A 27,986-nucleotide genomic window follows, 5' to 3' on the forward strand; every position below is an offset into this window, starting at 1 on the left:
AAACACTCAATGGTCTATTTTTAAAGGTTTGATGAAGAGAATATCTTCCCTGTGTAGTTATCCTATAGCCTCATAATTAGCATTTGATGAGAATATGGTGTTATTAAGTTTTGCACTCAGGTGTGCATAATCCCAAGAAACCTGGTCATGAGGGGGATGGGGTAAGAAGCTAGAGACAGATTTGTATGAATTATCACTTATCAAAATGTTTAAAGCATTTATTAATATTTTTAAATACTTATTGTGCAAGGTACTATACTAGACATTATCGAAGATATAAGGAAGAATAAACTATTGCATTACATTCATTAGAAAAGACCATAACTTATTGAAATAATTATGATTAGAGGTAATGAATGATGAATCCACAAGGAACAGAAGGCTATAAGAATTGGTCAGCAGCAACATCCTCATTTATGAGATACTATTATTCTACACAAGAATATTAAAGTACCTTCTAGAGATCATCGAAAAAGCAAGAGAATTCCAGAAAAACATCTATTTCTTTTTTATTGACTATGCCAAAGCCTTGACTGTGTGGATCACAATAAACTGTGGAAAATTCTGAAAGAGATGGGCATACCAGACCACCTGATCTGCCTCTTGAGAAACCTGTATGCAGGTCAGGAAGCAACAGTTAGAACTGGACATGGAACAACAGACTGGTTCCAAATAGGAAAAGGACTTCGTCAAGGCTGTATATTGTCACCGTGCTTATTTAACTTATATGCAGAGTACATCATGAGAAATGCTGGTCTGGATGAAGCACAAGCTGGAATCAAGATTGCCGGGAGAAATCTCAATAACCTCAGATATGCATATGATACCACCCTTATGGCAGAAAGTGAAGAAGAACTAAAGAGCCTCTTGATGAAAGTGAAAGAGGAGAGTGAAAACGTTGGCTTAAAGCTCAACATTCAGAAAACTATGATCATGGCATCCGGTCCCATCACTTTATGGCAAATAGATGGGGAAACAGTGGAAACAGTGTCAGACTTAATTATTTTGGGCTCCAAAATCACTGCAGATGGTGACTGCAGCCATGAAATTAAAAGACACTTACTCCTTGGAAGGAAAGTTATGACCGACCTAGACAGCATATTCAAAAGCAGAGACATTACTTTGCCAACAAAGGTCCGTCTAGTCAAGGCTATGGTTTTTCCAGTGGTCATGTATGGATGTGAGAGTTGGACTATAAAGAAAGCTGAGTGCGGAAGAATGATGCTTTTGAAGTGTGGTGTTGGAGAAGACTCTTGACAGTCCCTTGGACTGCAAGGAGATCCAACCAGTCCATACTAAAGGAGATGAGTCCTGGATGTTCATTGGAAGGACTGATGTTGAAGTGGAAACTCCAATACTTTGGCCACCTGATGTGAAGAGCTGACTCATTGGAAAAGACCTTGATGCAGGGAAAGATTGAGGGCAGGAGGAGAAGGGGACAACAGAGGATGAGATGGTTGGATGGCATCATCAACTCGATGAACATGGGTTTGGGTGGACTACAGGAGTTGGTCATGGACAGGGAGGTCTGGCATGCTGCGGTTCATGGGTTGGCAGAGTCTGCATGACTGAGAGACTGAACTGAACTGAGACTTAAAATACAAAATTGCAGTTTTGTTACTAAAGTACAGATATCTCAAGTGTGAAATGCAACTAGTAACTGTATTCTATAGTTCTAAATACCAGTTTGAAACAGATTGTGTACCAGTTTGAAACAGATTGTGCAAGAGACCAAACCACTTCAAAGTCCTCAAGAATATCTGAAAGAAGGAATGTAATTAGCCAAACCAGGATTTGGCCCCGGGACAGAGAAATGAACACTCTGGTTCTTACAAAGGGAGCCAGGATCTCAGAAATGTACAGTCAATTCTTTGTGAAAACTCAAGATACAGATACTCTTACTTAGCAAGCATATGGGAAGACATGAAAAAGAAATGTTCACTGCAACTAATTCCAGGTCACACTTCCGATTTGTTAATTGTTTTAATGATGTCAACAAATCTGCTTTGCACCTAACCAGGCGAAAATGATTTAATTCTATTTTGTCTTTCTTTTAATCAGAAGGTCAAAATAAAGACAGAAACAAAATTTTAAAGTCTAAGTCAAGCCTACGTCGAAATAAGCAGTATCCGAGTAACTTAGAGCTTGGTGATAAAGACGCCACTGCCTTACTCCCAAACCGTTTCAATAAGGTGTGTGTGTGTGTGACAGAAATTAAGAAAACAAGGTAAGCAAACTGCAAAGTTAAAAAATAATCGAGAATAACTGAAATGTTCAATTTCTAAAAGCTTCCTAACATAGTGCATGAAACTACAGAGAGCTGTTGGCCAAAATGGGATTTCCTAAAAAAAAGGCCTCACAGACTGCAACGACTGCAGTCCTTTAAGTGCCTAAGCCCCCGTCTGATGGGTTGCTGGAGTCTCGGAATACTCCATCAGGTCCTTGACAGACACGGTCAAGGCTTCGGTGTCTCAGGGCCCTCGGACACAGGCCGCTGGGCCTGCTTCCAAGGAAAAGCGAGCAGGGGTGGCACAGCCCGGGAATTTTCCTCCCTCACTCATTCATTCTCTGATTCACTGGTTCCTGGAGGCGGTTCCCAGGGACGCGCGGAGGACAGGCGGAGCGCCGGCGGCCCGGGCTGGGTGCGGTCGGGCGCCTGGGGCTGTGGGGAGCGAGGCGGGCCAGGGGGCGCGGGCAGGGGGCGCTAGCAACGGGCGCCCGGGGGGCGGGCTCGGCTGCCTTCGCCGGAAGTGAGCGGCTGGCGACGGGCGGGGGGTGGCGGGGAGCGAGCGGCCGGGCGCGAGTCTGTCCGCCCGTCGGCCGCCCGGCCCTCAGCCCCGCCTTCTGCGTCTCGGCCGGACGCGGCCGCACTCGGCTCCGCCGCCGCTGCCCGCTGCGGCCGCCCCGCCCGCCGCCTCGCCCCCGCCGCCGCCGCCCGGTCGGTCAGTCAGTCAGTCAGTCACGGAGCGCGCAGCGCGGGAGCTGCGGGCGCTTGCGGCGTCTCCAGGGAAGGAGCGCCGCGCCTGAGAAGGAGGCGGCGGCAGCTGCTGCCCAGCCCGGGGCCATTCCGGAGCCGTGCCCGCCGGAGGACCGAGCCGTTGCTGCGGTGAGTGCTCAGCCTCGCCCTCGGGGCCGGCCGAGGGAGCTGGCGGGGCGCGGGGCAGGGAAGCGCAGCCGTCGCTCCCGCCTCCATTTTCCCGGCTCCCGGCCCGACCATCCGGACGCGGTGCGGCGGCCGAGCCTGGGGTGGGGTCGGGGCCGGGGCCGGGGCTGGTGGGACCTCGCCCGGCCGGTGGGTGGGGGTCAGCGGGGCCCGGGCTGCACCCTGCGCCCCCGGGGGCCGCGACAGAGGGAGACAATGAGATGCAAGGCCGCCTGGGGAGGGTGCGGTTGGGCTTCTCCGACCCGGCTTCGGGGGCTGGTGGCCCGGGATCGCGGGGAGGCAAGGACTCTTCCTTCCCCGGATTAGCCGCAGAAACCAGTGATTCGGTGTCTGGGGTTCCTCGGGTTTCGGTGCCCCGCATCTTTCGTAAATGAGTTCAGTGCAGAGATTGAGAAAGGCGGGGCACCTTCCGTGTTTTCTTTCTAATTAAGCAAGCTAAGTAATTGCTCCATGGCTTTTGAGCCCATCTCATCCGTGTGTGTGTGTGTGCATTCCCGCCGGAAATCCAAACTGCAGCTCATGGTGGGGGGCGGGGGGGAAGAGGAGATGGAAGGCAGTGAAGTAATATAAGGGTGCCTTCGTTTTAAGACGGTTTGAGAGATGTGGTTTCTTATTCAGACAGCGTCTTAGGGTGTCCCCACTGTGTGAGCTGGAAGCCGCATAAGTCATTGCTTGTGAGCACGAAGACATGGTTTAGGATGAAATAAGAGCTTTGGGGAAGGGTGTAAGCGTTGCATCAAATGTGACTTAGTGTGGCTCTCGTATATTGTGTGGGAAGAGCCTTTGGGGGAAATCTGAGGGAACCGAACGGTTCTTCTCTGTGCCTCCCGGTAAGGGTTGGTGTTGTCTGCAGCGTTTGTCTTGGAGATGTGTGTAAAGTCCGCTGTAAAGGAACAGTAAAGCTAATCGGTTAGGGGTGGGGCGTGATGATGGTGTTAAAAGGGTGGTAGTGAGTCCGGAGGAATACTCAGTTCAGCAAGTATTTATGGAATAGCTGCTATCTGTTAGGCAGGGTGGAGGACATAAAGTGAACAAGACTGCAGCTTATCGTGGTGTTTCGAAAGAGCTCTTTGAAGCCAGGGGAACCAGCTGCTCCGTATGCACTGGAATTGGCTGGTAGTGTGACGTTGGATAAGCTATTGCACTCTCAACAGTATGCTTCTCTGTCAGTAAAATGGGAATAACTAAGACCACCTGCTTGCCTCCCGAGGTGGTTGTCAAACGGATTAAATGAGATAATGTGTGCAAAATGCCTAGCACCTGGCAGGGCACCCAAGGTGTTTAACAAATGTTAATTCCTTTCCTCCCTAGCCCACAGCGCCTAAGATTTTCTTGGGGGAAGGTGGGGAAAGAAGTGAATGTAGGTAATGGTAATGCAATGCATTATATAATAAAATGTTGAAGTAGAGGTGCAAAATAGGGAAGTGAAGAGGCGAGGGAATAATTCTAAATTGGGAGCACTGGGGGGAAATCCTTGGAAGCTGTGGCATTTAAGTGAGATCTTAAAGGATGGGTAGGATTTCAGCTGGTGTAGATGGGGATGGGGGCATTCCGAGTGGGGGTGGTGTTCTCCTTTGAGAGAGGCATTGAGGAGGAAGAGCAGTGGGGGAAGGGCAAGATTAGAGACGCTTAGAGGTGTTTTAGCTCTCGTTCGTCTGACCTTCAAAGATTGTCTGTTATTTTGCTTTCTGTGTTGTGAATTTCCCAGAAAACAGACCTAGCCTATTCAAGTAAGTACAGAAATGTCTACACAGTTCAATACATGATTTTTTGGATGAATCATTTTGTCTTATTTGAACTGCTGCTCTCTCCTGTTTGAATTTAATAAGGAATTATTTGTAGGTATTTCCTTATGATGCATATTAGTTCTGTTTGGTAGAAAAAGTTGCTGGTATTTCAGAGTCAGTGGTCTCATTAAGATTATTATGTGACGAGTAACTGGCTGAAAGGCATGGAGTAGTGGGGACCTATTGGGTGTGTCTCAAACTCTTGGTCAGTATCATTTGTTTTCACAAATATTTTAACACTTCATTTTCAGAAGAGGTGTCTTTGAAACTGATTAAACTGACTTTTCTTTTGGTTTGGCTACCTTTTGGTTCCCATCCCACTTGTAATTATTTATTAGATTAGCATGGTAGATAACCATCACACTATTATTCACAGACTCTTGGACATATATTATAAAATCATGACTGCACTTGGTTCTGAAGTAGTTGAATGTGAGCAATCGTATCATTGACCTCAAATTCTTATTCTGAGAAGATGAACGTTAGCAGACAAGCTATGTGAGTTCAAGCAAGTCACATACCTTGAACTCTAAATTCCTTTACCAGTAAAATGAGAAATTGGGTTAAATCACTGGTTTTCAGTCTACGTTTTACTGAAGTCTATAATTTTGAGGTGGACCTTCAGAGGTACTCCAGATGTTTGAGTTTAATCTCATTTAAAATGTGTTTTAAACCTATAGTAATAAAAAGCACCTATTTTATGACATACATTGTTTTAAGTACTTTACATGTATTGACTTCATCCTTGCTGTAATCCTATGATACAGGTATGAGAAAAAAGGCACAGGTTACAGAGCTATAAAGTGGCAGAGCTGTGTTTGAAAACAGATAGCATAACTCGTAAGCTTATGTTCCTTATGGCATTCCTATATTGCCACCATAAAAAATAAAAAACACACACACTATATATATATATATATATATATATATTTGGTGGTAAAATATACAACATAGAGGGCTTCCCAGGTGGCTCAGTGGTAGGGAATCTGCCTGCTAATGCAGGAGACCTAGGTTTGATCCCTAGGTCGATAAGGTCCCCTGGAGGAGGAAATGGCAACCTACTCCAGTATTCTTGGCTGAAGAAGCCAGTGGACAGAGGCACCTGTGGGCTGTAGTCCATGGGGTTGCAGAGAGTCCAAGACGACAGCACACATGCGTGACACATATAGCATAAAAGTTACCATTTTGATCATTTTTAAAGGTACAGTTCAGTGGTATTAAATACTTTTACATAGTTGTGCAACCATCATGACTGTCCATCTCTAGAACTTCGTCATCCTCCCATACTGAAACTGTATCCATTAAACATTAACTCTCCAACCCCTTTCCCTCTGGCCCCTGATAACACTTTTCTACTTTGTCTCTGTGATTTGACTACTCTAGATATATCTTATAAATGAGATCATGAAATATTTGTTTTGTATCTGGCTCATTTCACTTAGGGTAATGTCTTCAAGGTTCATCCATGCTGGAGCATGAATCAGAATTGCATTCCTTTTTAAGGCTGAATAACAGTCCATTGTGTGTGTGTGTATGTGTGTATATCTGTGTATGTGTGTGATACTGTATATCACACATACGTTTGGTTGTTTCCACCTTTTGGCTGTTGTAATACTGCTCTGAACTTTGGTGTATACATATCTGCTCAAGTCCCTGCTTTCACTTCTTTGGGGTATATACCCAGAAGTGGAACTGCTGGATCATATGGTAATTTTGTGTTGAATTTTTGAGGAACTGCCACTCCGTTTTCTACAGCAGCTGCAGCATTTTACACTCCTGCCAGCACAAAGGTTTCAGTTTCTCCACATCCTCACCTCAACACTTGTCATTTTCTGTGATTTTGATAATAGCCATTCCTGGTGGCTCAGGTGGTAAAGAATCCGCCAGCAATTCAGGAGACCTGGGTTCGATCCCTGGGTTGGGAAGATCCCCTGGAGAAGGGAAAGGCTACCCACTCCAGTACTCTGGCCTGGAGAATTCCATGACTATATAGTCCATAGGGTCGCAAAGAGTTGGACACAACTGAGCGACTTTCACTTCACTTAATGAGGGGCACTTAATAAAGTGGCATCTCTTTGTGTTTTTGATTTGCATTTTTCCTAATGATTAGTGATTAGAGCATCTTTTCTTGTGCTTATTGGCCATCTGTGTATCTTTGTAGAAATATCTATCCAGGTCCTTCGCCAATTTTAAAAAACTTGTTTTGTTGTTGAATTATAGCAGTTCTTTATACACTCTGGATATTAAATATCATATCAGATCCATGGTTTACATTTTCTCTTCTGTGGGTTGCCTTTTTACTCTGTTGATAGTGTCCTTTGATGTACAAAAGTCTTTCATTTTAATGATATCCACTTCATCTATATTTTTCTTTTGTTGACTGTGCTTTTGGTGTCCAAGAAATCATTGCCAAATCCAGTGTCAGGAAGCTTTCCCCCTGTGTTTTCTTCTGAGAGTTCTATAGTTTTAGCTATTATATTTAGCTCTATGATCCATTTTGAGTTAATATTTGCATATGGTTTTAGGTAAGGGTACAGCGTCATCCTTTGCGTGTGGATATCCAGTTTTTCTAGCACCATTTTAGCACGCTTGTGTACATAAACATAAAATTTGTCACATTGCAGACAGTAGTGTTTTATGGTTATACCTGCTTTACTGAAGCAGGGGGAGGATAAGCATTCCTTAGAATAAAACATCTTTTACCATCTCTGCTTATTTGTGAATTTTAAGTAGGTAAGGAAAGTTGTAGTTTGCAGTAAATTTAAAAAAAATTGAGTCCTGTGCAAGTCTATTCATATAGAATTGTCTAAACAATACATTACTATGGTACATGAACTGTGTTCAACTAAATGACAGGCACAACTGAAGCCGGTTCCTTTGGGGTATACTCATCCTGTGTAACGGAGAAGGCAATGGCATCCCACTCCAGTACTCTTGCCTGGAAAATCCCACGGACTGAAGAGCCTGGTAGGCTGCAGTCCATGGGGTTGCTAAGAGTCGGGCACGACTGAGCGACTTCACTTTCACTTTTCACTTTCATGCATTGGAGAAGGAACTGGCAACCCACTCCAGTGTTCTTGCCTGGAGAATCCCAGGGACAGGGGAGCCTGGTGGGCTGCTGTCTATGGGGTCGCACAGAGTCGGACATGACTGAAGCGACTTAGCAGCAGCAGCATCCTGTGTAAATCAGTTTAGTAACAAATGAATGTATAGCACTATGTCCTAATATATTACAGATGTTTTATAGCTTATTGGAAGCTTGGGTTTTTCTTGTTTGCCTTGTAAGCAGTTTTTACATATGATTACTACTCATATTGAAAGAAAAAGTCTTATTTATATCTTTATTAATCAATTTAATTGAAGCATATCCAGACACTAGGAAGCAAACCATTAAAAGCTACTAACAAAACAAAACCAAAGCTGCTACCTACTTTCAACTACTTACCTGAGTAAAATAAAAACAAAATTTTATGGAAATAAATGGATTGCTTAGGTGTCAAGACTAACATCTCTAACACTCAATTTGTCTCTTTTGAGTTTGTAACAAATTATAATGTATTTGAACATAAAATGGTATTAATAGTGCTTCTGTAGCTATATATATTTGGCATGCTGAATAAGATTTCTTCTGGAAAAGTTTTGTTGTGAAATATTAGAAAACCCCCAGATTATATGATGTATAAGCTTCATCCCATGCTCTTAACACTATTCTTTTAAGATACATTATTTACCACACTTTGGGGCAGGTGTCTTAAAATACATCACTCATAACTTAAAAATTGACTCTTTAAAACTCATTATATATTCTGCTATTCATAAAACATTTACTGGTAGCTCTGCTTTAGGCAGAGATATATATAATGGAGAAAACAAAGAGATAGGTATTCTCCCCTCCAAAATAGAATGTTAATTTAAATGCAGGATTCAGGGATTCAGTAGAGAATGTAATTAAGGGATCAGAGTCTAAAGAAACTGTGTGCGTGCTGTCACGTCAGTTGTGTCCAACTCTGCGACCCCATGGACCGTAGCCCACCAGGCTTCTCTGTCCATGGGATTCTCCAGGCAAAAATACTGGAGTGGGTTGCCAGATCCCCTTCTCCAGGGGATCTTCCTGAGCCAGGGATCTAATCCTTGTTACTTATGTCTCCTGCACTGGCAGGAGGGTTCTTTACCACTGGCGCCACCTAAAATGGGTGAGTAGTTAGGCTTGGAAAAGAGGGATAAGTCATCCCTTTCAGTTCAGTTCAGTTGCTCGGTCATGTCCGACTCTTTGCAACCCCATGGACTGCAGCATACCAGGCTTCCCTGTCCATCACCAAGAACTGGAGCCTACTTAAACTCGTATCCATCGTGTCGGTGATGCCATCCAACCATCTCATCCTCTGTCGTCCCCTTCTCCTCCTGCCTTCAGTCTTTCCCAGCATCAGGGTCTTTTCCAGTGAGTTGATTCTTTGCATCAGGTGACCAAAGTATTGGAGTTTCAGCTTCAGCATCAGTCCTTCCAATGAATACTCAGGACTGATTTCCTTTAGGATGGACTGGTTGGATCTCTTTGCAGTGCAAAGGACTCTCAAGAGTCTTTTCTAACAACACAGTTCAAAAGCATCAGTTCTTTGACGCTCAGCTTTTCTTTATAGTCCAACTCTCGCATCCATACATGACTATTGGAAAAACCATAGCTTTGACTAGACAGACCTTTGTTGGCAAAGTAATGTCTCTGCTTTTTAATATGTCGTCTAGGTTGGTCATGGCTTTTCTTCCAAGGAGCAAGCGTCTTTTAATTTCATGGCTGCAATCACCATCTGCAGTGATTTTGGAGCCCCCCAAAATAAAGTCTTTCACTGTTTGCACTGTTTCTCCATCTGTTTGTCATGAAGTGATGGGACCGGATGCCATGATCTTAGTTTTCTGAATGTTGAGTTTTAAGCCAACTTTTTCACTCTCTTCTTTCACTTTCATCAAGAGGCTCTTTAGTTCTTCGCTTTCTGCCATAAGGGTGGTGTCATCTGCATATCTGAGGTTCTTAATATTTCTCCCGGCAGTCTTGATTCCAGCTTGTGCTTCATCCAGCCCAGCATTTCTCATGATGTATTCTGCATATAAGTTAAATAAGCAGGGTGACAATATACAGCCTTGACGTACTGCTTTCCCGATTGGCAGTCAGTCTGTTTTTCCATGTCCAGTTCTAACTGTTGCTTCTTGATCTGCATACAGATTTCTCAGGAGGCAGGTCAGGTGGTCTGATATTTCCATCTCTTTAAGAATTTTCCACAGTTTGTTGTGATCCACACAAAGGCTTTGGCATAGTCAATAACACAAAAGTAGATGTTTTTCTGGAACTCTCTTGCTTTTTTGATGATTCAGCAGATGTTGGCAATTTGTTCTCTGGTTCCTCTGCCTTTTCTAAATGCAGCTTGAACATCTGGAAGTTCATGGTTCACATACTGTTGAAGCCTAACCTGGAGAATTTTGTGCATTACTTCACTAGTTTGTAAGACGAGTGCAATTGTGTGGTAGTTTGAACATTCTTTGGCATTGCCTTTCTCTGGGATTAGAATGAAAATGGACCTTTTCCAGTCCTGTGGCCACTGTTGAGTTTTCCAGATTTGCTGTCATATTGAATGCAGCACTTTCACAGCATCATTTTTTAGGATTTGAAATAGCTCAACTGGAATTCCGTCATCTTTATTAGCTTTGTTCGTAGAGTGGTGCTTCCTAAGGCCCACTTGACTTTGCATTCCAGGATGTCTGGCTCTAGGTGGGTGATCACACCATCGTGGTTATCTGGGTAATGAAGATCTCTTTTGTATAGTTCTTCTGTGTATTCTTGCCACTTCTTCTTAATATCTTCTGCTTCTGTTGCTAAGTCACTTCAGTTGTGGCTGACTCTGTGCGACCCCGTAGACAGCAGCCCACCAGGCTCCCCCATCCCTGGGATTCTCCAGGCAAGAACACTGGAGTGGGTTGCCAGTTCCTTCTCCAATGCATGAAGGTGAAAAGTGAAAGTGAAGTCCCTTAGTCGTGCCCGACTCTTAGCAACCCCATGGACTGCAGCCTACCAGGCTCCTCTGTCCATGGGATTTTCCAGGCAAGAGTACTGGAGTGGGGTGCCATTGCCTTCTCCATCTGCTTCTGTTAGGTCCCTACCATTTCTGTCCTTTATTGAGCCCATCTTTGCATGAAATGTTCCCTTGGTATCTAATTTTCTTGAAGAGATCTCTAGTCTTTCCCATTGTACTGTTTTCCTCTATTTCTTTGCACTGATCATTGAGGAAGGCTTTCTTATATCTCCTTGCTGTTCTTTGGAACTCTGCATTCAAATGGGTATATCTTTCCTTTTCTCTTTTGCCTTTAGCTCCTCTTCTTTTCTCAGCTATTTGTAAGGCCTTGTCAGACAACCATTTTGCCTTTTTGCATTTCTTTTTCTTGGAGATGGTCTTGATCACTGCCTCCTGTACAACGTCATGAACCTCCGCCCATAGTCATCCTTTTACATGAGAAGAAAAGCAAGATTGGGTGGCCCATAATTGATGTCATTGTGTGGCACTTAAAATGTAAGCCCCCTGATGAAGAATAGTGAAATCTGGAGAAAATTAGAACTGTAAACATATTGATAGACTCATATTTTGTAGAATTACAGGAGTAAGTATGATTTTGTAATTGTGCTTGAAGATTGAATGCTTTTTTTGGAAATTGTTTAGAATGATCTTACTAAGTTTGATACGTGAAGAAAAGTGCTAAGTCAGTACAGCAAAATCACTAATAATAGGACTTGCAAATACAGTGTATTCTTAAGTGTCCCAGATTGTACATGCATCTATCCATGGTTCCAAGCATGGTTTATTTTTCCTAATTTTTCTAGTTAAAATCCTACACATCTTTTGAGTCCCATTTCCATTGCCACCCACCTTTGTGAAGCTGTTTGATACCAGCTAGAATTCATTGCCTTCTTCATTCCTCTAGATTTCACTTGATTTGCCCTATGCTGTGGATAACTATGTACTGTCTTAAATACCCAAGTCTGGAATATTCGATCCAGTTTTACTCATCTGAAATGTCTCCCAGTCCCTTAAATATAACAGAAATGCAGTGAAAAAGGATTTAATGAAAGCCATTATTTGAAGAATATGTTATAGTTGGTGTTACATCTCTGAAAGGATCCATAAAAATCTAATAATGTTTATCTTATTTATAAAGAAGAATTCTTTCTCGGCTTATTTGGTTTATTTTATAATGTAACAAGTGACTTTAGAGATTTGTGAAGGGAATCAGTGATCCCTGTTAACTGTGAATAGAGTGCTTTATAAATGTTAATAATAGCTCAAAAACCTTTTTGTTTACCCTAAGTTTTGAAAATAAATATATATATTTTTAAAGCAGGCATAATGAATACGATGCATTATGTTTGAAAAATCTTGGTTTTACTGCTTAGTAATACAAAAATTCAAAAGTCTGAATCTTAAATCTGTTTATTTTGGTGCTTGGTTTTAATGCTTGTCTTAGCTAAAAGGCAGCTCATGGAGGGACATATACCTAAAAAGATTATAAAGTGCCTCTTTGGCTATACTTTCTAAATGGAGATACTCATTTTTAAATTTATGTCTATCAGTTATGCAGATTTGGCTAACAAAGTTTGCCCTTCCTATGCAAACCAATTTGAAGATTTGTGTTTATATGTTTTTAATAAATATATTCAAAATCTACAGAAAGTGTATGGAAGGCATTTAAAGAGTTATTAGAAAGTGGCTTCTCTGTTTTTAGAGAGTGCAGGTATGAGTGTTTCAAGATGACACACATTGTTGTCTCCTGGAATACAGTTATTTTCTTACCAAGTTTTAAAATGCTGCTTTTACCTTTAAGATATACATAGATTAACCATGTTATTGTTTTTAAAAATAACTGCTAGGTAGCATACTGCTAACAGTCACTTATCACAGAACGTCAGCAAATTTAGACTTTATTTTGGTAAAGATAAATGTTTAACTCACCTTTAAAGTTAAATTTGATAACACTTTTGAAATACTTTGCCATGAGACACCAATAAACCTGTTTAGTATAAAATACTTATGGTTATTCCTCAGCCGCATCAATAACATCATGTAATAATACTTTGGTGCTTTTTCTGCTTCAAGCTGCAGTAGTTGCTTTTGAGGTTAAACCTTACTTCCCCCGCCCCAACTTACTTTGTTGAGATCAAAGCAACTGTTTCATGAAGGATTTTATAATATAGTTTTTCCATAAAGTATTGTTTCTATTAAGAAAATCATTTAGTGTAACAATGTATCTTCCCTGGAACACCAGTCTGTTGTAGCAGTTTATAAAAAGGTGCGTTCTTTATTTCAATTTTGAAAAAGGAACCAGCCAATACTATCTCTCTTCCCGCCAAATATTTAGAATCAATCTGGTCCCATCACTTCATGGGAAATAGATGGGGAAACAGTGGAAACAGTGTCAGACTTAATTTTTTAGGCTTCAAAATCACTGCAGATGGTGACTGTAGCCATGAAATTAAAAGACGCTTATTCCTTGGAAGGAAAGTTATGACCAACCTAGATAGCATATTGAAAAGCAGAGACATTACTTTGCCAACAAAGGTCCATCTACTCAAGGCTATGGTTTTTCCAGTGGTCATATATGGATGTGAGAGTTGGACAGTGAAGAAAGCTGAGCGCCGAAGAATTGATGCTTTTGAAGTGTGGTGTTGGAGAAGACTCTTGAGAGTCCGTTGGACTGCAAGGAGATCCAACCAGTCCATTCTGAAGGAGATCAGCCCTGGGATTTCTTTGGAAGGAATGATGCCGAAGCTGAAATTCCAGTACTTTGGCCACCTCATGCGAAGAGTTGACTCATTGGAAAAGACTGATGCTGGGAGGGGTTGGGGGCAAGAGGAGAAGGGGACGACAGAGGATGAGATGGCTGGATGGCATCACTGACTCGATGGACGTGAGTCTGAGTGAACTCCGGGAGTTGGTGATGGACAGGGAGGCCTGGTGTGCTGCGATTCATGGGGTCGCAAGGAGTCGGACACAACTGAGCAACTGAACTGAGCTGAACTGAGTACCAGAATACTTAGATTACTTAACATATGTGATGTGTGACTTTCTGACAGGTGGTCATAATGAAGAGGCCAGTGTCATTTTGTATGTTAAGGATATACATATATTGTATTACATTATATTGTACTTAAAATACATGTGTGTATTAAGAAAAGATTAAATATAAATGGAACTCCTAATATTTTTTATACCCTAATGGATCATCAGTCATAATTCCTGGGTTATAATCACCTCCATTTTGGAAATCCCTGTACACTCTTATTGAATTATTATTGATAATAATGAGCCTTTTATATTAAGTTCCACTTCATAGTGTATGAAACCAATCTTAAAAATAACCACTTGGGACAAGACATTCTGATTTTCTTACTAATTAGAAAGAAATGTTTGTGGAAGAAATGAGACAAATTTTGACAAAATGAGACCTTAATAAAATTTATTCTTTACCACAATTGAAATTATTGGCTTATTTTGGAAGCTTAAGTTTGGACTTTATGCTTTCAGGAATTAGTTAAGGTGAATTAAATGTACCCACTTAAAATTTAATTTAGTAATTCAGTAGTGTTAAATGACGTAATTTTTCCTCGTTCACAGTGAGCATGTTTTCATTTCTGTGACGGTGCCCTTTCCTTTCTCTACTGCAACTGCAGCCACAGTTGCTTCATCACATGTTTATTTTGCCTGTTCTAGAATCTTATATTAGTTGAATCATATGTGTGTGCTCCTTTGTCTCTGATTTCTTGCCCTCAACATGATGTTTTTACATCTATCCACGTTGTTTTTTATTCTGGCATAATATATTCAACTGTACGAATATTGAATGTACCATAGATTGTTTATCCTGTTCCTGTTGATGGGCACCTGGGCTGTTTCCAGTTTGGGTCTACTATGAAGAAAACTACCATGAATATTTTTGTTGAAGTCTGTTTGTAAACAAATATTTCATTTCTCTTGGATAAAAGATTGGAATTTGTAGGTCATAGGTAGATGTCCTTCCTCTTTTTAAAGACTTGTATTTGAAGAACAATATACTTCAGAGCCTCTTGATGAAAGTGAAAGAAGAGAGTGAAAAAGTTGGCTTAAAACTCAACATTCAGAAAACTAAGATCATGGCATCTGGTCCCATCACTTCATGGCAAATAGATGGGGAAACAGTGACAGACTTTATTTTGGGGGGCTCCAAAATCACTGCAGATGGTGACTGCAGCTATGAAATTAAAAGACGCTTTGCTCCTTGGAAGAAAAGTTATGACCAACCTAGACGACATATTAAAAAGCAGAGACATTACTTTGCCAACAAAGGTCTGTCTAGTCAAAGCTATGGTTTTTCCAATAGTCATGTATGGATATAAGAGTTGGACTATATAAAGAAAGCTGAGTGCCAAAAATTGATGCTTTTGAACTGTGGTGTTGGAGAAGACTCTTGAGAGTCCCTTGCACTGCAAAGAGATCCAACCAGTCCATCCTAAAGGAAATCAGTCCTGAATATTCATTGGAAGGACTGATGGTGAAGCTGAAACTCCAGTACTTTGGCCACCTGATATGAAGAACTGACTCACTTGAAAAGACCCTGATGCTGGGAAAGATTGAGGGTGGGAGGAGAAGGGGACGACAGAGGATGAGATGGTTGGATGGCATCATGGACTCAGTGGACATGAGTTTGAGTAAGCTCCGGGAGTTGGTGATGGACAAGGAGGCCTGGCATGCTGCAGTCCATGGCGTCTCAAAGAGTCTGACCCAACTGAGCAACTGAACTGACTGATACATACTTTATTAGGTGTCTAGAAACTGAATGATGCTAAAGCTGAAACTCCAGTACTTTGGGCGCCTCATGCAAAGAGTTGACTCATTGGAAAAGACTCTGATGCTGGGAGGGATTGAGGGCAGGAGGAGAAGGGGACAACAGAGGATGAGATGGCTGAATGGCATCACTGACTCAATGGACATGAGTCTGAGTGAACTCCGGGAGTTGGTGATGGACAGGGAGGCCTGGCGTGCTGCGATTCATGGGGTCGCAAAGAGTCGGACATGACTGAGCAACTGAACTGAACTGAACTGAGAAACTGAATACTCTTTATAACCAGTATGCAGATGAAAAAGAAAATTACCAGTGTGCCAGAAACCCCCCTAATTTTACTTCTCTGTACATCTGCCCTGTTAGCAGTAGCCACTGCCTTGACTTCTGAGTCTAACTTTGCTGTAAAGTTTTTGGTTTGCTTGTTTCTTTAAAATTTTTTGACTTCATTGATGTATAATTTCCACGTAATAAACTGCACACATTAAAGGGACACTGTTTGATAGGCTTTCATACACCTGTGTAGCCATCACTGCAGTCAAGGTAGGGAACATTCTCATCATCCCCTAGTCCCTTCACATCGCTTTGTCAGTCATCCTGTCTTCCACTCTCTCTGTGCACTATCACTGTAGATTAGTTTGAATTTTTTAGAATCTGATGTATGGAATCATACAGTGTTCTCTCTCTAGTCTGGCTTATTTTTATACAGAATAATGATTTTTTTATTAACAAGTCTATACAAAAGACTTTAACATTTCAAAGAATCACATGTTCATTCCCACAGGGTTACCAGACTGGGCCACCAGTAAGTTAACACTCACAGCAGGACTTGGAAGGTTATTGCCCAGCTTTTCGACAGGTTCATTTGGGACCAGGCAGCCGCCTTTCCCACAGTTGTGTTCCAAAAAATGATTCAGAGAATGATTATAGATCAGTATAATAGAATAATGATTTTTAGATCATTCTATATTGTTGCTTGGATTCGTTTCTTTCCTTTTTTTTTTAACTACTGAATGGTATTTCATTATGTTATATACTGCATTTTGTTTATCCATTCACCTCTTGATTCTGCTATTTGTGTTGCTTTCATTTACCAATACATTTCATTTACTAATAAAACGACTATGATATTTTGTACAAATGGAGAGAGATACATGCACACATACACCTTTATAACTTATGTTTTTATTTCTCTTGGATAAATACTATGAGGACATGCTGGGTTATATAGGGTGCATGTATGCACCCTATATTAATTTTTTAATGAACTAGCAAACTTTTCCAAACCTGTATAATTTTATGTATGCAACAGCATGATATGACAATTTTAATTTCTCCACATCCTAGCACTTGGTATTGTCAGTCATTTTCATTCTACTTACTGGAGTGTATACATAGTAGCATCTCATTGTGGTTTTAATTTGCACTTCCCTGATTACTAATAATGTTGAGCAACTTTTCATATTATTTGCCATTTGGGACATGACTGTAAGCTTTTGCCCATTTAAAAAATTGGGTGGTTTTATCTTTTTTTTTTACTTAGTTGCAGCAATTCTTTAATATTCTAGATACAAGTCCTTTATCAGGTATATTTGTAAATGTCTTTTCTTAGTTTGTGGCTTGCCTATTTATTTTTTAGTGATGTCTTAGAGATAGCAGAAGTTTTTGTATTGGACTTCATCAAAATGATCAATAGTTCCTTTATAGTTAGTGATTTCTTTATCCTGATAAATCTTGGCCCACACTAAACTCGCAAAGATACCTCCCTATGGCTTTTCCTAGGAGGTTTGTTATACTAGCTTTCACATTTCAGTCTGTGGTCCATTTTGTTTATAGTGTGATGTGAAAGTCAGCCCCCTCATCCCATGTTTATATCTATTTGTTCCAGCATCATTTGTTTTGAAATGCTTTGCATTTTTGTCAGTTACATCTCAGTGAGGCTGAGGAAAAACCTCTTTCCTTTCCTCCTTCCCTACTTTGACATCTTTGTTGAAAATATTGGACGATGTAAATGTGGGTCTGTTTCTATACTCTGTTCTGTTGCACTGATGTAATTTCTCTTCTTTTGCCTAATACTACATTGTCTTGATTACTGAGCCTTACAGTGAGTAAGAAGTCAAGGTAGAGGAAATCCTGCAAGTTCTTTTCCCTAATTGTTTTTGATGATTTTAGGTCATTTCCTTTTTATATAAATTTTAAAATTAGATGTTGGGATATAGATTAGAATTGCACTGAATTTGAATTTCATATTGAAATTGAATTTCAGTATGGGGAGAATTGCCATATAGCAGTGTTGTATCTTCCAATCTATTAACATGGTGTATCTGTCCATTTAATTTAGATTTCTAATTTCTCTCAGCAGTGTTTTAAATATTTCAGTTGGCATAGAATAAACATTGTTTCCTATTTGTGTCCTTTTTTTTTTTTTTACAGCCAAATCATATTTTACTACAAGTTTATAAGTAAATCTTTGACACAGAGATTTTTCTGTTTGATGACCTTACCTAATGCATGGATGTCACATCTTTTCTGATGTGGTGGTGGTGGTCAGTCACTCAGTTGTGTTGACTCTTTGTGACCCCATGGCCTGTAGCATGCTAGGCTTTCCTATTCTTCACTATCTTCCAGAGTTTGCTCACACTCATGTCCATTGAGTTGGTGATGCCGTCCAACTATCTTATCCTCTGTTGTCCCCTTCTCCTCCTGCCCTCAGTCTTTCCCAGCATCAGGGTATTTTCCAATAAGTCAACTCATTGCATCAGGTGGCCAAAGTATTGGAGCTTGAGCACCAGTCCTTCCAATGCATGTTCGGGGTTGATTTCCTTTAGGATGGACTAGTTTGATCTCTTTGCTGTCTACGGGATTCTCAAGAGTCTTCTCCAACACCACAGTTCAAAAACATCAAATCTTCGGTGCTTAGCCTTCTTTATGGTCCACCTCTCACATCCATACATGACTACTGGAAAAACTATAGCTTTGACATACTGACCTTTGTTGGCAAAGTAAGGTGTCTGCTTTTTAACACATGGTCTAGGTTGTCAAGGCTTTTCTTCCGAGGAGCAAGCGTCTTTTAGTTTCATGGCTGCAGTCACTGTCCACAGTGTTTTTGGAGCCCCAGAAAACAAAGTCTGTCACTGTTTCCATTTCTTCCCCATCTGTTTGCCATGAAGTGATGGGACTGGATTCCATAATCTTAGTTTTTTGAATATTGAGTTTTAAGCCACCTTTTTCAGTTTTCTCTTTCACCTTCATCAAGAGGCTCTTCAGTTCCTCTTCAATTTCTGCTGTAAGGGTTGGGTCATATGCATACCTGAGGTTATTGATATATCTTCCAGCAATCTTGATTCCAGCGTGTGATTCATCCAGCTTGGCGTTTTGCATGATGTATTCTGCATATAAGTTAAATAAGCAGGGTGACAATATACAGCTTTGACATACTCCTTTCCCAGTTTTGAACTGTTGTTTTATGTCTAGTTCTAACCGTTGCTTCTTGATGTGACAGTGCTACAATTAGAGAAGACTGAAACATATCTTTAGGAACATTAAAGCAGAAGTTTACAGCTTTAGTTATTGGCATAATCGTTTTGACTTGTATGGTTGTGGATATTAATATTTAAAGAGGCTTATCTTTATTAACATAATCATAGTTGTAGAATCAGAAGTAAAACAGAATCTTACCACTTTAATTGGGGCATAAGTTCTTACCAGAGGGTTTTTGAGTTTGCATTTTATAGTTTGCTGTCTTTTCTTCCCCCTTTCATTAATAATACTAATGGAAATATTCAACTCTTATGCTCTGCCGTGCTCAGTCACTCAGTTGTGTCTGACTCTGTGTGACCCCATGGACTGTAGCCCGCCAGACTCCTCTGTCCATGGGGATTTTCCAGGCAAGAATACTGGAGGGATCTAGGTATCCAACCCAGGTTTCCCGCATTGCAGTTGGATTCTTTACCACCTGAGCCACCGGGGAAGGCCAATGCAACTCTTAGTTAGAAGTGTATAAAGAAGAAAATAAAACATAATCCTACTGCCCAGAACTGATTACAGTTAAATTTTCTGGTATATTTTCTGTGTATGTGTGTGTGCGCCTATTTATATAGCTCACTATTGTATTTGTAATTTAGTTCTTATTTCATTCAAATGTTTACATCACTAGCATTTCCCCTTGCATTAAATGCTTTATGAATTTACACCATCTGTATTGTAATACAAGATGGACATAAAACACACTTGAATTTACTCAGTTTTTCTTTTCTTGTGGGATATTTAGTTGCCTTTCTCCTCCCGTGTGTGTGTGTGTGTGTGTGTGTATGTTTAATATTTGGCTTTAGTAACCATACTTGTTCACAATCTTTGTGTTTTGAATTTCTTCCTAATACTGTCTTAAATTTGGAAAAATTTTAGACCAAAGTGTAAAATATGATAGACATCTACATACTTACCACCAGGAGTAGTCAGTCATTTATATTTTGCTTCAGATACTTTGTTTAAGGAGAAGTAACAGGTTAAATCCTCCCCCAGAAAATGGTTCATGTTGTTCTGGTGCATATTTTAGTGCATTTAATAAATGTGTGTCCATAAAATATACTTATTACTCTCTGTGCTTTTAATTTTATATAAACAACTAATTATATCTTTTAAATTTTGCGTTTTTTACTCAACTGTAATTTGAAATTATTCATACAGTTTCTTGTAGATCCAGTTCGTTCTTTTTATCAGAATAAGCCAGCTTTCCATTCCCCTTCTGAGCAGGGATAGTTAGATAAAGAGGATGCTGCAGTGAACATCCTGCTATATTTCTCCTGGTGCTTGTCTCCTACATGTTTGGACACTGAGAAGTGGTATTGCAGGATCATAAAGTACGTAATCTCCAGCAGGCTCTCCCAAAGGGTGGGAAGTATATGTCCCTCCTGGCAGTTTTCTCATTGCTCCACAACCTCCCCACCTCTTCATTTTATCACACTTACTGTTTTTGCCAACTTGATAAATATGAAATCTGTGTTTTTTTCTTTAGTACATTTCTAGAAATATAGTTGCTAGGATAAGGAGTACAAGGCTCTGTAGCATATTCAGTGAAGTTTTTTTATCCTTGAAAATTGTATTCTTTCAAACTTTCATTAAGAAATGTTCTCTAATCACAAATTAAAACTTCTACTAAAGAGTTTTAAATAAAAACATTGTTGTTTATGTTTATTCACAGTGGGGTATAAGGGTTTTGTTTAAAGAAGTATTATCTGTCCTGCCTGTAAGAGTGTTTGATACTGGAGCGTTGCCTAAAATGCATTAATAACTCTTATGTTGTGACATCTGTGTAGATAATTTAGATGATTATTTGGCTAACAGAAGCCTTGACTGATTTTACTTCCTGCGAGCTTTTTGGAAAAACATATTTATTTTTTAAATCATGTAGAATCAAGTAAAATATCCAGTTATATATTTTTTCATTTCTACAAGTATTTGATGGCTGCAAGTATATTGATTTACTCTGAGAATGCTGAATGTATTCTTACAAAAGTTGTCTTCTCTAACCTTTTTCCCTACTGTGTGTGTATGTGTATAATAAAAAACCCTTCCAATTTAAAATATTGTAACATAGGCAGGTTAGTTTTAAAAGTAAAGCATATGAAAGATGTAAAAGTTGTTTTCTTTTGTTGGAGATTGTAATAAAACTGCCTGAGGCAGGCACCGAGGCTACCCTTTAAATAGCTGTATTCTCTGTGTTTATCTATATAACACCCGGCTCGTAGTAGTATTTCATTAATTATTTGTTGAACAAACAATATTATTTCTTGTTAAGTAGTGATCCTAAGTAAAAAATAACTGTACTTTTTTTTTTAGTACAAATAAACATTTAATTTTGTGTGAACCTAGAATTCTGTCAGTATTTATTCTTAAATAGTAATATTTAAGCTTTGGTCTTCTGAGTGAGAAGCATGCAGGTAACAGCAAAAAAAAAAAAAACGTGGTAGTTTTTGTTGTAAAGAAACTCAACTCTGGATGTATGTTTAACTGAAAAGGAAAGTTAACTTTTAAACTTCAGAATTCATTTGGAGCCCCTCTGCATGATCTAGGTGTGTTTTAGCCTGTGAACACTTCTGTGCTGTAGTGCTAGAGAAGACTCTCTTGAGAGTCCCTTGGACAGCAAGGAGATCAAACCAGTCAATCCAAAAGGAAATCAACTCTGAATACTCATTGGAAGGACTGATGCTGAAGCTCCAGTACTTTGGCCACTTGATGCAAACAACCGACTTATTGGAAAAGACCTTGATGCTGGGAAAGATTGAAAGCAGAAGACAGGGATAACAGAGGATGAGATGCTTGGACAGCATCACCAAAGCAATGGGACATGAACTTGGGCAAACTCCAGGAGATGGTGAGGGACAGGGAAGCCTCATGTGCTTCAGTTCATGGGGTCGAAGAGAGCGGGACATGATTTGGCAACTGAACAACCACAACAGCCTGTGATTGTCCAGTCCTCTCCACGACTTCTGACTTTACTTCCTCACGGTCTCTTCTCTCTGCTCCTATGTCTTTGCCTCTAGTCCTTGTGGGCACAGAGCTTTTTCCTTTACAAGCCAAGGGTCTCATAAATTTACTGATTTTATTGACAATTTGGAGGTTTACAAGGAAGAAATCACATGGTCTTTACCATCTTACAGCTGCACCCCATCTGTGGCTACTTTCCTTGGCCAGCTCTTTAGACCTGCCATCCTTTTTATCCTGTAGAGCTTTCTCAGAACTTTGGTCCCTCACTCTCAAGGTATTTTTCACAAGGAGAAGCACTGTATTATATTGTCTATTGCTGTGCAGTGGTTCACCCCAGAAGTTATTGGTTGAAGACAGTAGCAGTCATTTTATTACTATTTCAAATGGTTCTGGGGATTGACCAGACTTAGATGGTTCTTGCTGTGAATGTCTCATGCATTTACAGTTAGGGGCAGCTGGAGCTGGAGCCCTCTTCAAAGGATTCCTCGCTTATCTGTCTGGTGGTTGAAGCTGGGATCTCAGCTGGGACTGTGGGCTAGTTTCTACACTTAGCCTCCTTCTGTGTCCTGGCCTTCCTCACAGTGTAATGTTGAGTTCCAGCAGTGGCTTTCCAAGAGAAACAGCAAGTGGAAGCTTGGCACTTTTGATAAACTAGCCCTGGAAGTCACTCTCAGGATCACCTCTTCCATAGTTCATAGGTTTCCCCCCTCCCCCCTGAGACCAGAGAAGGAACACTTTACTTCTCAATAGGAAGAGTATTATAGCAGATTGTTGTGAGAAGAGCAGATGAGACTGGGAATACTGTTCAGTCATTTGGAAAATAACATGTTTTACCATCAGTCATTCAGTTCAGTCGCTCAGTTGTGTCCAACTCTTTGCGACCATATCAGGTGGATTTGCTGATTTTTCCCACCTTCTGTATCTGAAAAAATTTCATTACAGACAATGAAGCTATAGATATGTTCAAATGCCACTGTCTTCAAGAATGAAGGTTAAAAAATAATCTTTAATCCTATTGTCACTGTTTATTGGATTTTTAAAAATCTACAAATATGCAGACTGCATCCCAGTCTACTAGTCAGAATGTACTGGATGGACCTCAGGCATATATTTAAAGGCTTCATGACAACTATTGAAGAGGTTTCAAGCCTTCTGCTTGCACTCCACATGCATTAACTACTATCACCACCTTCCTATTGATTCACTAACATTTTAAAATATCCCTCTTCTCTTTGCATTCAGAATATATGGTATCAACAGAAAACAATGGGAGTCTATACTGGAGTGCCAAATAGTATGATATGACTGAGATTTAAAGGAACATACATGCTGTAGTCACCAGGGCAGTTTCATGAAGAAAGTGAACTTAAATTGCTTCTTGAAAAATAGACGGAGCTTAGATTTGTTTTCTGTTGATGGAGAAACTCTTCTACTCAATTGGTTGTGGACATTCTATTTTTAAAAATGGAAGCATCTTAGGGTCTTCCTTCATAGCTCAGTTGGTAAAGAATCTGCCTGCAATGCAGAAGACCTGGGTTTTATTCCTGGGTTGAGAAGATCCCCTGAGGAAGGAAATGCAACCCACTCCAGTATTCTTGCCTGAAGAATCCCACGGACAGAGGAGCCTGGCAGAGTACAGTCCATGGGGGTCGCAAGAGTCGGACATGACTTGGCGACTAAACCACCACCACCATAGTTGATATGAACATTACCTTTAATCATTAAAACAAATATTGTGGAGATGTTCACAGGGATCATTTTGCTCTCAAATGTGAAGATTAAATTCAAGGGATCTCTTTTTGATGTGGCAGATGTTTCTGTTTTGCTTGTCTGTTTCAGACATGGTTTAACAAAGTTAAAGACATTCCTCCTTGTGACAGCCTCTGAAAGTATATAATTTATTTCTGTGCTCAACTTATTAATCTGATTTAAGTAAATCTACCAATGGTATTTAACCCTTTTAAATGTTTTTATCAACCACCCTCTCAGAGAAGTGAAGAAAAGGAAACATTATTGATAGAAACTGGGCCACAGTGAAAATAGGAATCCCTCAATAGATGTGCCAGACACTGGTCTCAGTCTTTTGTTATTTCATGTATGTTTCACCATAAAGATGTGGAGTGATTTTACAAATGAGGAAACAGGTTTAGGAGGATTTAAGAAGGCTAGTACAAGTTCATGAAGATATTCAGTGTTTGAATCAGGTTATTAATAACTGGAGAGCCCCAGCTCTTAACCAAATGAAGTTCATTTGTTTCATCTGGGAAAACATATGAAACAGTGATGGAGTGAAAAATTGCAACCAAGAATGTCTTTTGGATATGGTGGATATGGTACCAGTCATCTGAACTTTTTAGTTGTTAACAAAAACAGGGCACTGACCATGATTTGAACTATGTGGTAAGATGAGAATCACTGGTATTTTGAATACCCCCTCCTTTTAAATTTTAATTTTTTGTTAGAGTTTTGTTTAATTTTAATTTTATCTGTTTTAATAAAACAGATAAATGTTTTTAAGTTTTCTGCTGCGTCTTTCTTTGAACTTCAACTTCCTCATTGTAATAGGATAGACTCTTGATGCCTCCTGCTTTCCTGCTTTTTGACACTAGAGCAGTGCACTCCCAGGCTCCTCCAGGATGTGTCTGTGCAGGTGCACACAGGCGGAGGGATTAGAGGGACTGGAAATGCACAGCCACAGAATAAATGTCACCATTATCCTAGAGTTCTACATTTACTTGATGATAGGCAGTTTTCAACACTTTTTCTATTTTAACTTATAGAGCAGAATGTGAGATTAATATAGATTTTTAAGATAGTTGAACTCAAAATAAATTTTAGGTGTACAGTAAACCCATTCCCGGAGAAGGCAGTGGCACCCCACTCCAGTACTCTTGCCTGGAAAATCCCATGGACGGAGGAGCCTGGTAGTCTGCAGTCTAAGGCATCGCTGAGAGTTGGACACGACCAAGTGACTTCCTACTTTCACTTTCCACTTTCATGCATTGGAGAAGGAAATGGCAACCCACTCCAGTGTTCTTGCCTAGAGAATCCCAGGGACGGGGGAGCCTGGTGGGCTGCCATCTATGGGGTCGCACAGAGTCGGACATGACTGAAGCGACTTAGCAGCAGCAGCAAACCCATTCCAGGAATACTGTTCATTCTCTCACTGGTAGTCACCTTTCGTACTTCTTGGAATCCATACTTTGTTGTGCAGTAAGTCAAATTTAATTCTTTATTGTAATCATGATCATTTCATGATAAGGCTTCCCTGGTGGCTAAGTTGGTAAAGAATCTGCCTGAAATGTGGATGACCTAGGTTTGATCCCTGGGTTGGGAAGATCCCCTGGAGAAGGAAATAGCAACCCACTCCAGAATTCCTTTTTTTTAAAAATTTATTTATTTATTTTAATTGGAGGCTAATTACTTTACAATATTGTAGTGGTTTTTGCCATACATTGACATGAGTCAGCCATGGGTATACATGTGTTCCCCATCCTGAACCCGCCTCCCACCTCCCTCCCCATCCCATCCCTCAGGGTCATCCCGGTGCACCAGCCCTGAGCACCCTGTCTCGTGCATCGAACCTGGACTGGTGATCTATTTCACATATGATAATATACATGTTTCAGTGCTATTCTCTCAAATCATCCCAACCTCGCCTTCTCCCACAGAGTCAAAAAGTCTGTTCTTTACCTCTGTCTCTTTTGCTGTCTCACATTTAGGGTCATCATTACCATCTTTCTAAATTCCATATATATGCATTAATATACTGTATTGGTGTTTTTCTTTCTGCCTTACTTTACTCTGTATAATAGGCTTCAGTTTCATCCACCTCATTAGAACTGATTCAAATGCATTCTTTTTAATAGCTGAGTAATACTCCATTGTGTATATGTACCATAGCTTTCTTATCCATTTGTCTGCCGATGGACATCTAGGTTGCTTCCATGTCCTGGCTATTGTAAACAGTGCTGTGATGAACAGTGGGGTACACGTGTCTCTTTCAATTCTGGTTTCCTCGGTGTGTATGCCCAGCAGTGGGATTGCTGGGTCATATGGCAGTTCTATTTCCAGTTTTTTAAGGAATCTCCACACTGTTCTCCATAGTGGCTGTACTAGTGTGCATTCCCACCAACAGTGCAAGAGGGTTCCCTTTTCTCTGCACCCTCTCCAGCATTTATTGTTGATAGACTTTTTGATAGCCCTCCAGAATTCTTGCCTGGAGACAGAGGAGCCTGGTGGGCTACTTTCCGTGGGGTCACAAGAGAGTCAGACATGACTGAGTGACTTTCTTTAAGTCAAATTTAATTCTTTCTTGTAATCATGATCGTTTCTACTGTTCAGCCAAATGAGTAGATTCTGAGAGGTAAAACTGAAACTCAGAAAAACCCTAGAAGTATTAAATTACTAGAAGTCAAGCACCGTGAATAAGTTTTAGATTCTAGATGGGATGTCATGTGTTTTGAGAGTTTGGGCTGCAGAGAAGGTAGAAATGCCATCTTCTCAAACCTCATCCTCCCCTTGTGCTATGCCTAAAGAGTAGCTGGCCCTGGGTCCTTTTCTTCTGCAATTAAAACTAAAGAGACAAGGCTGATGATATATTTGAAGGGACTTAGAATGAAATCAGTAATTAAATGTTGATAATAGAACTTCAGAGAAGAATGGGTTGAGAGGGGTGGAAAGAGACCTTTTGATTTAACTAGTCCTGTATGTGTGTATGTGTGTGTGCATGTGCTGACAAAGAAAATGAGGCCTAAGGATTTAAATGATTTAGCCCATGGTTCCTGCTATATACTGGCAGAATAAGAATTTGCAGTCTCCTTACTCCTTGTTAAGGCTAGGCTAGATGGGCTTAGGCTGGTGGCATCTTGCAGACTTTGCTTAAATGGACCCCTTTTTTGGTAGTATTAGATAATGAAGGTCTGTTCTTAGTAATTCATATTTAGGGCTTAAAAATGAAAGATTTACTTACTTAAGTTTTCTTGTTAAGAAAATTTGTGTTAAATGTTAGAGGATGTTGATTTAGCATCTATTGCCTAAACATTCCCGTAAACTCGTTCTGAAACTTTAAGTAAGTCTATAGACCCGATCCTCTGTACCCAAAACAAATCTTGACCGTCAGTCTTAATTTATCTATATCTATTTGTGGTTGTTTAATGTCAGGAATCATGAGCCATCTTTGGTTGTTTTTCTGACTCCTGCCACAGTAAAATGCAAAGACAGAGGAAGAACAACTGTAAGTGTGATTTATTAGTGAAGTGATTTCTTCCCAGCCTTGAGTTTTTATTCAGAATTCTTGTTAATTCGAAACTTTTTTTTTTTTTTTTTAACAACTACTCAACAATTGAGTAGGAATGTGTAGGAATTTGGACTAGCTCCTTTGAGGGATACTGAGAGAGGGAGTGATGGAACAGAATGAGGAGAATCTAAAGTGATGATATGTAAAGCAGGTTGCAGAACAGGATTATAGAATTTTTGTGTGTTTTCTACCCCCATTTTCAAAGTCTTTATTGAATGTGTTACAATATTGCTTCTGTTTTATGATTCGATTTTTTGGCCACAAGACATGTGGGATCTTAGCTTTCAACTAGGGATCGAACCCTCACACCCAGCATTAGAAGATGCAGTCTCAACTAATGGACCACCAGGGGAGTCCCAGGATTACAGAATTTTAGAATGAAACCTTGGAAAGGAGAGAA

At 40.3% G+C, this 27,986-nt stretch overlaps 1 protein-coding gene across 17 annotated transcripts in view; it reads left to right on the forward strand.

Annotated features, from left to right (window-relative positions):
- Nucleotides 1–2,708: 2,708 nt before the first annotated feature.
- The window catches only part of RAPH1 (Ras association (RalGDS/AF-6) and pleckstrin homology domains 1), a 102,949-nt gene continuing 77,671 nt past the window's right edge, over nucleotides 2,709–27,986 (forward strand). For 9 of the 17 annotated variants that reach the window (XM_086344692.1, XM_086344736.1, XM_086344654.1 and 6 more), the window contains exon 1: nucleotides 2,743–3,106. The gene's annotated coding sequence lies outside the window, so the exon portion shown is untranslated. Of the gene's footprint in view, nucleotides 3,107–4,754; nucleotides 4,894–27,986 lie in introns of those variants that run through there. The other 8 variants (XM_086344664.1, XM_086344722.1, XM_086344783.1 and 5 more) reach the window with 4 other exon arrangements.

The sequence above is a fragment of the Bos grunniens genome, chromosome 2 (genome assembly GCF_055505025.1).
Source record: "Bos grunniens cultivar Pamir isolate PY7600 chromosome 2, Bosgru_T2T1.0, whole genome shotgun sequence".
NCBI lineage: Eukaryota > Metazoa > Chordata > Mammalia > Artiodactyla > Bovidae > Bos > Bos grunniens.